Consider the following 13,293-nt stretch of genomic DNA (forward strand, 5'->3'; position numbering starts at 1 on the left):
GAAGGAAGCCTTTCAGGATCTGGTAAGCGCTTTACACGAATGGGGGATACTGATGCTACCAGAACTGGCCTGGAACAACCACACCCCTACGGCGTATGCCTCGCCGCCCCCCCAGCTTCCAGAACAAAATCCGCGGCTGGCAACTCCGGTAAGGTATGATGGCACCCCGTCTTGTTGTTCTGGGTTCCTTATGCAGTGTGAACTCATCTTCGTCAGTCTGCCACAGGTTTATCACTCTGACCAGAACCGGATTACTTACCTGATCTCTCTCCTGACTGGCTGAGTTCTGGATCGGGTCACTGCGCATGGGGGAGCTGTTCCAAGGGCTCCTACCAGGATTTCAAGGCGTGCTTCCAAGTGGTGTTTGGGCTTCCTAACACAGACCAGGTCGCCAGTGAACACCTCATAGAGCACAGTCAAGGCGACCGCTGTGTTGCTAATTATGCCGTCGAATTCCGGACCCTGGTTGAGTGGAGCGGCTGAAGCAAAACCGCTCTATTAGCCCAGTTCTATCATGGCTTGAACCACGGGTTGAAAAGGGAGCTGGCCTTTCGCGGAGAAAACTGGATGCTTGATCGCTATATCAAGACGGGTGGCGATGCTGGACAATCTCACACAGGATCGAAGCCCTCGTCCAAAGCCGGCCATGGAAGGGTCCTCCACTAACCGAGCCGAGTCGGAGCCCATGCAGGTCAGACACGGCCAAATCACTCCTGAAGAATGACAGCGCAGACTCCGGGACCATTTATGTCTCTATTGTAGGAGCTCCAGACATTTCTGTGCCGACTGTCCTGCCCGCTCAGAGCCTAAGGTGAATAGGACATTGCGGTGTAACTGTCTCACAGTTCCCATAGTCTTGTCCTGGGGGGAACGCACTGTTACGACACACGCCCTCGTTGATTTGGGAGCTGAGGGCTGTTTCATGGACGCAGGCTTTGTGAATAAAAACAGCATTCCCCGGCGCTGGTGGAATGTCCGGCTGAGAGTCAGCATGCTCAATGGGCAGCCACTGGGACAAGGGTTCGTCAATACCTGGACCGAGCCCTTGCACTTGGAGGTGGAGGCCTGCCACAAAGAAAATCTGCAGTTCTACCTCATCGCTTTGCCCGAGATACCAGTAATTCTCAGTTTTCCATGGCTCACCCTGCATGACCCCATCTTCCGATGGAGCACAGGGGAACTGGTGGCTTGGGGACCTCAGTGTGATGAGAACAGTTTGTGGTTGCCATGCAGAGCCACCTCTGACGAGTGTTCAACTCTCCCCAGCAGGTGAACGTCCCGAGGGAATATCAAGACCTGGTGGAGGTCTTTAGGAAGGAGCAGGCCTCCGTACTACTGCCGCACTACATCCGCACCGACCCTGGGACTGTGCCATTGACCTACTCCCAGGGACTACACCCCCCCCCCCCCCCCCCCCCCAAGGCCGGGTCTACCCCCTGCCTCTGCCTGAACAAGAGGCCATGCAGCAATACATAACCGAGGCACTGGCCGCAGGTATAATGCGTCCGTCCAACCTCTCCTGCTGCAGCTGGGTTCTTTTTTGTTGAGAAGAAAGGTGGTGGCCTCCATCCCTGTATAGACTATAGGGGGTTGAACCGTATAAACTGTCCGGTACCCTAACCCATTGTCTCTAATCACAGCCGCTCTAGAACACGTCCACTGTGCCAATGATTCACGAAGTGGACCTTCGAAGTGTTATAACTTAATCAGGATCCGAGAGGGTGACTGAGTGGAAGCCTGCTCAGTACCGCCCTTGGTCACTTGGTTATGCCTTTCGTCTTTCTAATGCGCCCAGTGTGGTTCAGGCCTTTGTTAACCATCTCCTAAGAGACCTGGTGAATCATGGTGTTCTGGTCTAGCCAAGATGATATTCTGATCTATTCCCAATCCATGGAACAGCATGTGTCACACGTGCGGCAAGTCCTATGTCGGTTGCTTCAACATCGCCTCTTCGTTAAAGAGGAAAAGTGCCAGTTCCATCAGACACAAGTCTCGTTCCTGGGATTCGTGCTCAGCAGCGGACAGACTTGCCATAGACTCAGGCAAGGTAAGAAACCGTCCTCCAGTGGCCTCATCCTCTGACCGTGAAGGCTCTACAACGGTTCCTGGGATTTGCCAACTTTTAACCGCCGCTTTATAAGAGGCTTCAGTACTGTTGCCACCCCTTTAACTGCATTGGCCGCCAGCAAGAAGGTTTGGCTCCCCTGGACAGAGAAGGCTTAACGAGCCTTCAACACCCTGAAAACACTGATTTACATCAGCCCCCATCCTCTATCACCCAAATCCAGAGGTGCAGTTTGTCACAGAGGTCGATGCCTCCAAAACGGGAGTAGGAGCCATGCTCTCTCAACGCCACGGGGCCCCAGCCAAGTTGTTTCCCCTGTGCCTTCTTTCCCAAAAATTGTCCCAGGCCTAGCATAACTACGACATCGGAAACCGGGAGCTTCTGGCGGTCAACTTGCCTGGAAGAGTGGAGGCACTGGGTTAAGGGGGCCAGACACCCCTTTGTCGTCTTCACTAACCACAAGAACTTGGAATATTTACAAACTGCCCGACATTTGAACCCCCAACAAGCCAGGTGGGCCCTCTTCTTGACTCGTTTTAATTTCATTGTGACCTACAGGCCCGGCAGTAAGACACCAAGACGGATGCCCTGTCACGAATGCATGAGCAAGAGTCAACCAAATGAACCCCAGAGTTCATCCTACCTAGGACCTGCATCGTAGCACTTGTGCAATGGGACTTCCACAAAGACCTCGCCCAAGCCCAGGCAGCCGAACCCGTACTGCTGGGTAAGCCCGCCGGAAAACAATATGTTCCCACCAGCGTGCGCCTCACCATTCTGCAGTGGGCCCTCAATCATCCTGCGGCTGGGCACCCAGGGTTCAGCAAAACCCAGACTCTCCTGCAGAAACACTTTTGGTGACCATCCCTACCAGAGGATGTGCAAGACTTCATTCAGGCTTGCAGGATCTCACCCAAGTCAAACCGTCGACTCAGAAGCCCGGGGGACTCCTGGAGCCCCCTGCCGGTGCCTAATCACCCGTGGTCCCACATCACCCTGGACTTCCTCGAATATCTCCCCAGTTCCGAAGGTAAGACCACTATACTGACCATCATCGATAGGCTCTCCAAGGCCTGCCATCTGGTACCTCTCCCCAAGCTCCCTACAGCCTTGGAAACAGCCGAGCTCCTCTTCCTCCACGTGTTTCGCCTCTTCGGCTTACCAGAGGACATCGTGAATGACCGAGGACCTCAATTCAGCTCCCGGCTGTGGAAAGCCTTCTGGCGGAAGTTGGGAGTGAATGTGAGCCGAACATCGGGGTATCATCCCCAGGTGAATGGACAAGTAGATTAGCTCCAACAGGACATCAGCCGGTTACTTCATAGTTATTGTACAGAGAAGCCACAACAGTGGATATGATGCTTACCTTGGGCGAAATATACACACAATTCTCTGACCCATGCATCCACAGGATAGGCTTCAATTAAGCACCTGACTTCAACTGGAGCACTAGTCTACAAAAACCCCCATTCTACCACTTCCCAGGTGCAGCATATTATTTGAGACAACTGTTCCCACTGTCCTTTCTAACCTACCTCACCTTTTCCAACTCCTGTTTATCATCATTCCCCAGTTCCGTTCCATGTCTTTTTGGTAACGACCACCCGCCTTGTCCCTCAACCATGACTTCAGATCCTCATCTCTGCTCAGTTCACCGATTGACCAGCCATATATCTGTCCTTGATCTGTCCCTGACCATGAGATCACATCTAATCCTTTGGTACTGAATAAATGATTGTGCACTTGGGTTCAGCCTCCTTTATTCGCCATAACAATCTGCCGATCGATCGACCCCGAACAACTCTGGACCATTCTTGTGCCTAGTCCATTTGATAAATGAATGAGCCTGCAGCTGTGTCCGTTGCTTTTTCCAGACCCCCGTTATGACACTAGATTTGCACTTTTTATTTAGCAGATGTTTTTTTCCAAAGTGACTTCCAATGAACTCTATGTTGTGTTTTCAGTCCACACACCTTATTCACCAAGGTGATTTACACTGCTAGATAAATTACTTACAATGTAAAATAAGTTTAAATCCAGTCATGTTTAAGATAATCCATCTATGCTGCTGGGTGCAATTAATTGCTGTAATACCCTCTCCTTTTATTACGCTCTCACACTTTACCTCAAAGCAAGTTACAATGTTAAGCTACTTAAACTTATTTACCCACTTATACAGTTGGGTAATGTTTACAAGAGCAATGGAGGGTAAGTACCTTGCTCAGCTATACTACACCCGTACACAGGATTTGAATTTGCAACCTTTATAGCCAAAGACAGCAGCATTTTCCACTACATTATCAACTGCCCCCATGTGTCTAAAAGTTACAACAGATTTAGTTAAACCAAAAGAGCCCTTTCATGTGAAGCTGCAAAAAAAAAAAAAAAAAAAGAAAAAGCGCCCAAAAAACATTCCCCAAGCAGTCCTCTCCAACAGTTTTCAGACCAGCTGCTTCAATGTCCATCATGAAGTTCACTCAAGTGGCTGCAGCTGATTGTCATTAATTAGTCTGAGGCAGGGGGATTTGAAGAGCTTTCCATCAATACAACTCCATCTCTGCCCGTGTGCTGCCTCCCACCAGCTTATACTTTGGAGAAAAGCATCAGATAGATGAATTAATTTAAAGATCTGGTTAAGTTCTGTAAATTTTTTTTGCAGCTACAAGTATACTTTGAAAGGCTCATTGTAATACCTATTTGGACTTTGAGATACATTATGATTACAACAAGTATAAAGTAGGTGAAAATAAGGCATTGTCTCCGGTTTTGTTTAATGCTGAATGTTGAGAGAGTCATATTAGCAACACGCAGAGATTTTGTTTCATTATTGATTGGCATGTGTGGAGCAGGTACTACATTCATGTTTTATTTTGTTTTATTGACATTAACCACCTAGCATTGTAATCACTGGTGACATTTGTTACACAACAAAAATACATTGAGCAAAATGAAGGGAAAAGTGAAGAAAATACAGCTGAAAGCGGTAGACTGGGAAATATTTATATCTTTGGAAATTTGCCACTTGTTGTAACCATTGGCAGCAATTTTACACAGTAAAATCTCTTTGGTATTAGTCTGTACACAACTTGACACTGTTAAAAGCCATAAAGTTACTCAGCACTGATCACACTTAGAGCTGCATGAAAGAAGAACCTGATCTATGTTTCTGTGTGGTATTGTCCTGATTTCCTGGGTTGTTTCCTTTTTCCCAAGTTGGCACTCTCCTTCAACAAGTGTTCCCTGATTAATGTATAAGGGTTTTGAAAAATTATACTCAAGTATTTTGATGGAAGTAGCTCTCTGCCCTCAAGATTGCCCATGAGTGTTGTTTCTCCTTCTGTTGGTCATTTAAAAGTTGCAGCCTAATTGTGTTAACAGTGGTGCAAGAAGTAATTAGGACACATCCTTGTTTATCACTGGTCCTCATTACGTACCTGTTGTGTGCTGTGCATTGAGTCCCTAAGATTACCCTTTTTATTACCTTGGTAGTCCCCTAGAAGAGGGCCTTCAGACAGAAACACAGGACCATCATCCTATTTATCGACAGCGGACAGTTTTGCTCTCAGAAAGGCCCTGCATGCTTGGAAGTTGAGCAATGGTTTCAGACTTCGTTGTTATATGATACATTAAAATAAACTGCCATTTTAAAGTTACATGATGGACTTTGAACAACTTCTTAAAACTAGCTAAAATATGTTTGTGTTATAAAAAATATCTTTTTTCTTCAGACTCTTTCACCAGAAGATGGTACTTTAGCTTGAAAGAAAATTAATCTTGAGTTGAAACTTTTGACTTTTCACAAGAGATGTTTCTTCTGATGGTTCACCCTTGCAAAATACAGGTGTTATTCAGACTTAGGCCTACAGCTGAAATTAAAGCCAAAGCCATATTGTAATACATTACATTTATTTAGCAGATGCTTTTCTCCAAAGTGACTTCAATGAACTCTATGTAGTGTTATCAGCAGTCCAACCACCAAGTGACTTACATGCTAGCTACAATACTAACAATGGGTCACTCTCCATACACCAGTGGAACATACTCTCTCTGTGTTACCCACACACTATGGGGAACCTGAACAGCATGTCTTTGGACAATAGGGAGGAAACCCACCGCAGACAGGGCGAACATGCAAACTCCACACAGACTGAGCAGGGATCGAACCCCACGTCCACTCACACCACCGAGGCCCTGTGAGACAGCAACACTACTCGATGTGCCACCCAAATAAAACTTGTACAAATGTAAAGGCTTTGATTTAATGCAAGTGAGTTTTCTACTCTTGCTAATTTTGTCACAGTTTCTAACATATGACCACAAAATAATGCACACTGAGCATTAGAAAATGTTTTCCTCCTGAAAATTCATGTTTTTTTTATTATATTCGTGTTTTTTCTTTATACTGCATGTTTCAAATGACCAGCTATTTAAAAGAATGAATTCATTTAATATGCTGTCAAATCTGACTAATTTCATTCTCAGCTCTACTGAATTGTAAGCTGTGCTGAAACATTATATTCATTGTGTAATCAGTTGAGAGGGGGTGCAGTGGTGTGTTGGTGCAGTGGTGCAGTGGGGCAGTGGGTTGGAGTGGGATGTGCTCTCCAGTGGGTCTGGGGTTTGAGTCCCGCTTGGGGTGCCTGCGACAGACTGGTGTCCCGTCCTGGGTGTGTCCTCTCCCCCTCTAGCCTTACGCCCTGTGTTTCCGGGTAGGCTCCGGCTCCCAGTATGGGACAGACAGTGTGTGTGTGTGTGTGTGTGTGTGTGTGTTATCAGTTTGAAGCTTTTTATACGGAAAAGTTGCTGATGCCCCAAGATTAAACTTTCACTGCTGACACATGGGGGGGGTGCAGTGGTGCAGTGGGTTGGACCAGGTCCCGCTCTCCAGTGCGTCTGGGGTTCAAGCCCCGCTTGGGGTGCCTGCGACAGACTGGTGTCCCGTCCTGGGTGTGTCCCCCTCCCCCTCCGGCCTTACGCCCTGTGTTGCTGGGTAGGCTCCGGTTCCCCGCAACCCCGTATGGGATAAGCGGTTCAGAAAATGTGTGTGTGTACTGACACATTTATATTTTTAATTTTATGTGACCTCACCTTGAACATTTTTAGAACGACATTCCTTATTTCCTTGGTCCAGGCTCAAATAATGGGGTTCACAGTATCAGGAAAATTATGTACAGTATACCTAAAAAGATGTTAATGTCTGTTGCAGTGTCAATGCTGATGTTTGTGACAGAAATGTAATGCTCCAAACAGTAGAAAGACAAGTTGGTTTCATGAAGTTCTTCAGCATGTCACTTTGGTTTCTTTAACTGAAATGTGTTTGACAGAGAAAAAAAATTGACACTGAGATTTAGCGTGTAACCTTTCAATAATGTGGGGTTGTGGTGGGGAGGTAGAGGATAAGACATGCGTGGTCATGACTTCTCCCACCTGCCAATTTTTGCAGCGACGTTGAGATTTAACCATATTAAACAAGATGCATAGTCCAGTGCAGATGCAAGTGTTTTAGAAATCTAAATAAAATGCGAGACTTAACACACCAGAATTCTCTTTTTGCTTATTCCAGAATGTCACTAAATCATGCTTGTGCTGAGAGGAAAGCCAGTATTCCATGTTCGACTTTGTCCAAGTTAGGCATTGCAAGGAATGTGTGAATTAGCTATACTGATTTTTTTAACGAAGTGAGATGATCCAACTATTACCCTGTCATTCTTATTGACCTCATAATCTACATCCCTTACTCACTGTGTGACTGCGAAGGATCCTTTAAACATGGCAAGTAATTTGGAGTTAGAGGTGGGGAATAATAGTGGCACCTTGTCTTCCAATTCAATCTGCCTGTCCTCCTTTTTTTGAATATGTCTGGCACGAATGAATGAAAGAGCAAGTGTTCCTAAGCAATGCACCCAAAAATTGCTCCTTTGCCCGATACCGTGCTTCCTTCATCACCAAGGAACTATCCAGCATGTGGATTGTCCTGCCTGAGCACAACTGAGATGTGTGTTAATCCGTATCTCGTCTTAAAATGCCACATAACTACATTTACATTTATTCATTTATGTGACACTTTTCTCCAAAGCAGCCTACAACTATTTACCCATTTATACAACAACAAAATTTTACTAGAGCAATTTTGGCTAAGTACCCTCAAAGCAGCAACCTTTGCATTCAACTACTAGTACATATTAATAAGCCTATTAAATAACTCCATCAGCCTTCGTCTTGACACCTTGTGTAAGAGCTACAAACTTAAGCCACAACAGACAGAGGAAAAAGGATGGTCAGCTCATCTCCATACATGCTGCTGACAGACCTGATCATTGCTGCACAGCATGCCTCCTCGACCAAACAGCACCGTGTAAAATTACCCGTAGTTCATGAACTTCAATTTATGAAAGCTGTTGACTTAAGTTTGCTGACTGCTCTATGTATTATTGATTGCCTGTATTGTTTTTTTACAATATAATATTCTTACTATTTTGCTGAATCATTTGTGCAACAGAGGGGGCGCGGTGGCGCAGTGGGTTGGACCGGGTGCTGCTCTCCAGTGGGTCTGGGGTTCGAGTCCCGCTTGGGGTGCCTTGCGAAGCACTGGCGTCCCGTCCTGGGTGTGTCCCCTTCCCCCTCCGGCCTTACGCCCTGTGTTGCCGGGTAGGCTCCGGTTCCCCGTGACCCCGTATGGGACAGGCGGTTCTGAAAATGTGTGTGTGTGTGATTTGTGCAACAGAATGATCTGGTGTTGTAACCACTAACAGTGACGCACAAGGACGTGTTCTATTTTTTCTGTTTTGTTGAAAAAATTAAAAGTTCCCAGAAAGATGACAAAAATGGCAAAACTATTTTTTTGAGGATGTATCACAGCTTGCTTTATTGTTTTGATCTATTGACTTCTGCAAGAAATACATTTAAATCATTTTTAAGATTATTTCTCTCATGAGGAAATTTCAAGTTAACAGTATTTAATAGGCAACCAAAGATGTGCATCTTGAAAAGATATTTAAAAAATACAGTTAAGATACATGTTTGTAATTCAATATTTTTTATTTCAACTGGCTTACTTGAGTCTTATGGGGACTTTTTTCCACACTTCATTGCTTTTATTACTTGCTGTCTTATTTCTTTTGTCCTGATACCATAAATTATTGGATTTAAACAGGCAGGCACAAGCAAATACATTGTGCTGATCACCATATGACTATTGAAGGACATGTCATTTTTTATTCTGTAGGAAAGAAACGATGTTAAGGCAAAAATTAAACCCACAAACATGACAATAATATGAGTGATGCATGTACTGAATGCTTTTTGACAAGATCTGCCTGATTTAAACAGAGAGACAAATATTCTCACATAGGAAACAACAATAAAAAGGACATCAGCTGCTAAGATGAAGAAAGCGGCACAGTCCTACAACACTGTTAACATATATGGGACCACATGCAAGGGTGACCAATGCCATGTGTTCACAGAAGCAGTGCTTAATCTCATTGGACTGGCAATATGACAAAGATCGAGCTAGGCCAACTATTGCTGAAATGAAAACTGCATTTCTGAGCATCGGTATAATTACAAATTTCAGGAATGCAGAGAATCTCATGTGTTCATTGTAATGGAGTGGAGTGCAGATGGCGTAGAAACGATCCAGGGCCATCCACAGCAAAACAGTAGACTGCACTGATTGAAAAAAGTGAATGCAGAACATCTGAACCAGGCAACCCATCAGAGAAATATGGTTCCAGTTAAACAAGAGATTAAGAAGCATATTTGGAACAAAGAATATTGGTATAACCAAATCAACAAAAGCCATCACACAAATCAGCAGGTACATTGGAGAATGCAGAGCCCTGTGCGATAAGATTATAAATATAATCATGGAGTTTGCAGTGATTGACATTACAAACAAGAGGAAAAATGGGATGAAGAGAAGTTGTTTCCACTCTTTGGGTCCCGAGAAGCCACTTAGTATGAAGTCCGTATGAGAGATATTTCTTGCTGCATATTCCGACATCTTGCTGCACAGTGTGGCACTTTCAAAAACACCTAGAGAAAGCGAGAATGTAAATGTTTCAATTAGTATCTAGCAGTAACTTTTTTTCATATATTGAAGAAAAGCATTATTTCAAAATTAAATCATAAAGCACAGACAGCTGTGTACGTTCATGTTTTATCTACAGATATACAACAGAACTTTCTATAGTGCTTTGACTGTCATCTACCCAAAAATCGATATACATGATACATACATATTAAACACTGTAATAAGTGAAAAACTATACTGATCTAAGTTATAATTGTGTTTTGAAATAATTACTGAATAATAATATTAATGATTTTGAAAAGGCAGCCCATGATTCATTTTATATATGAACTCACAATCTCTATAAATTTTATTCAAAAGAAATAAATCACATAAAGAGCATTATGCATTTTCTTTTTCGTACAGACAGATATTCAAAAATGGCAAAAGAGTTTTATATTCCAGGTTCCACTGTTGAAAGCTGTAGGTCCTACAGTTTAAAACCAAAGCCTTCTTCACTTTCAGGTACCCGGTACTCCACAACATCCGACCTCCTGCTACTTAAATCTGCTGTTCTGTATTCCCTTGGTAGACTGCTGGCTCTCTGGTTAAAAACAAGAGTAAACAAGAGTTCAGCTCTGAAGGACTGGCTTGGACCTGGGAGCTCTATGTCCTGGATAACATCTTGATTGAGAATGAAGACTGTGTATTTGTGTTTCTGGCAGTCTTTTGCAAAGCAGAAGCCATAAATCCTCACAATCCGTTCTAGGATCTTGCAGTCGGAAGCTGTGCAGTTCTCGTACCATACAGTGAGACAGCTGGTCAGCATGCTCTCTATTGTTCCTCTGTAGAAGGTGGTGAGGATCGGAGGGGGGGTTTGGCTCTATTCATCTTTTGTAGGAAGTGGAGGTATTGCTGGGCCTTCTTAGCTAGGCAGGTGGTGTTGAGAGTCCAGGAGAGGTCCTCCGTCATGTGCACTCTAAGAAACTTGGAGCTTTTTACTCTCTACCCAGTTGGTCCGTTGATGTGCAGTGGTGAGAGGTCTACTGGGGTCTTCCTTAAGTTGACAGTCATCTTTAGTCTGATCCACATTAAGAGATAGATTGCTGTCTCCACACCATTCTGCGAACTGATTCACCTCCTCTCTGTATGCTGACTCATCATTGTTGCTTATGAGGCCCACAACTATAGTGTCATCAGCAAACTTGATGATATGATTTGAACTTTACTGCACAGCACAGTCATGAGTCAGCAGGGTAAACAGCAGTGGACTGAGTACACAGCCCTGGGGAGTGCCGGTGTTCAGTGTGGCGGTGCTGGAGGTGGAGATGCCGATCCTGATGGACTGGATGATTGTGTTGAATGCTGAACTGAAGTCTATGAACAGCATCCTTACATAGTTGTCCTTTTTGTCCAGATAGGTCAGAAAAAGGTGGATAGTAGCAGATACGGCGTCCTCCGTTGAACGGTTGGGATGGTAGGCATACTGAAATGGGTCCAGTGTGGTGGGAAGACCCCACGTTATGTGTTTCATGACAAGCTGCTCAAAACATTTCATGGTGATAGGTATGAGTGCAACCGGCTGTTAATCATTCAGGCTGGACACAGATGATTTCTTCGGCACAGGGATGACGGTGGTCGTCTTGAACCACACAGTGACAACTGCTTGGGTCAGGGAAATGTTGAAGATGTCCGTGAAGACATCTGCAAGCTAAACAGCACATTCCCTGAGTACCTGGCCAGTTATGTTGTCAGGACCTGCAGTTTTCCGTGAGAGTTAACTCTGGACAGAGTCTTCCTGATGTCTACTGCAGACAGACAAAGTACCTGGTTGGTGGGAGTTGGGGTGGTCTCACCTGCTGGCATGTTGTTCTGAGCTTCAAACCGTGTGTAGAAAACACTCAACACGGCTGGGAGCGAGGCATCACCATCACAGACAAGTGATGTAACTTTGTAGTCTGTCATGGCCTGAATGCCTTGCTACATGCGCTTTGTGTCCTTGGAATTTAGGAAGTGACAGGAGATTCTTCCTGCGTAGTTGCGCTTCGCGTCTTTGACAGCCCGAGACGGATTGGCCCTAGCCTTGCAGTAGGCTGCCTTGTCGCCGGACCTGACGGCAGCGTCTCGGGTTTTCAACAGCAAGCGCACCTCAACAGTCACCCGCAGTTTCTGGTTTGCACGTGTGACGATTGTCTTCAAGGAAGTCACATCATCTTTGCACTTACTGATGTAGCCAGTCACTGATTCTGTGTATTCCTCAAGTCCGTGATATTATGGTATGTATTACCCTTTCTGAACATCTTCCAGTCTGTGTGTTCAAAAAGCCTTGTAAGCACCGTGACTGTTTGTGTAAACAAGCTCTAAGGTGTTTGTGCCATGGACTGCGAAATCAACATGCTGGTGGAATTTTGGCACTGCACTGGGGTTCAGCCTCCTCTGTTTGCAATGCCAAATACAAGTTGTCGTGTATGTAAAAATAGCTGTATAATGTGAGACATTTGGCACAAGACACATTTAATGCTGATTTTAACAACAGTGATTTTGATGTTGTTACTGTCCTGCAGAGCAAAGGATATGGGGAAGGCAGGACCCAACTGCAGGATCGTTCATTTAAGGCCAAGTGGAGAGACTTGTTCTTATTATCAAGGACAGGTGAATGGTCGGTTGATTGGTGATTAGGGTGAAAGCGAAGATCCGTGGATCAAGTCGAGAAACAAGGTGAATGGTCAGGAGCCAAGGAACGAAGAACGGGAGTCGAGGACGAAGGGGAACAGGACATGGACCATGGTGAGTGCTATGAGCACAGAAAGGACAGTAGTCTCAAAGAGATTCCACAACTGGGAAGAGGCTGAGAAGTGTCTTTTGTAGCTGATTGCTCTGATTGAAGGTGCCAGGTGCTTAATCAGAGCCAGGTACTACTGGTTGAAGTGCGGGTGTGGTCATGACAGTTGCCGTCTTCAAAAGAGTAAGGGGAGCTTGGAAAAACCTGAAAATCTTTACTACTTGCTCTCACTTTAAAATTGTCTGCATTATATTGCACTTTTGAAGTTTTAATTATCCGTACACATAAAGGCACGCGCACACACACACTTTCTGAACCGCTTGTCCCATACGGGGTCGTGGGGAACCGGAGCCTACCTGGCAACACAGGGCGTAAGGCCGGAGAGGGAGGCGACACACCCAGGATGGGACGCCAGTCCGTCGCAAGGCACCC

At 45.2% G+C, this 13,293-nt stretch overlaps 1 pseudogene; it reads right to left on the reverse strand.

The window, feature by feature from the left end:
• Positions 1–9,127: 9,127 nt before the first annotated feature.
• On the reverse strand, positions 9,128–10,070 carry LOC114911681 (olfactory receptor 52D1-like; annotated as a pseudogene).
• Positions 10,071–13,293: the final 3,223 nt, after the last annotated feature.

Source organism: Scleropages formosus, chromosome 10, assembly GCF_900964775.1.
Source record: "Scleropages formosus chromosome 10, fSclFor1.1, whole genome shotgun sequence".
NCBI classification, from domain to species: Eukaryota; Metazoa; Chordata; class Actinopteri; order Osteoglossiformes; family Osteoglossidae; genus Scleropages; species Scleropages formosus.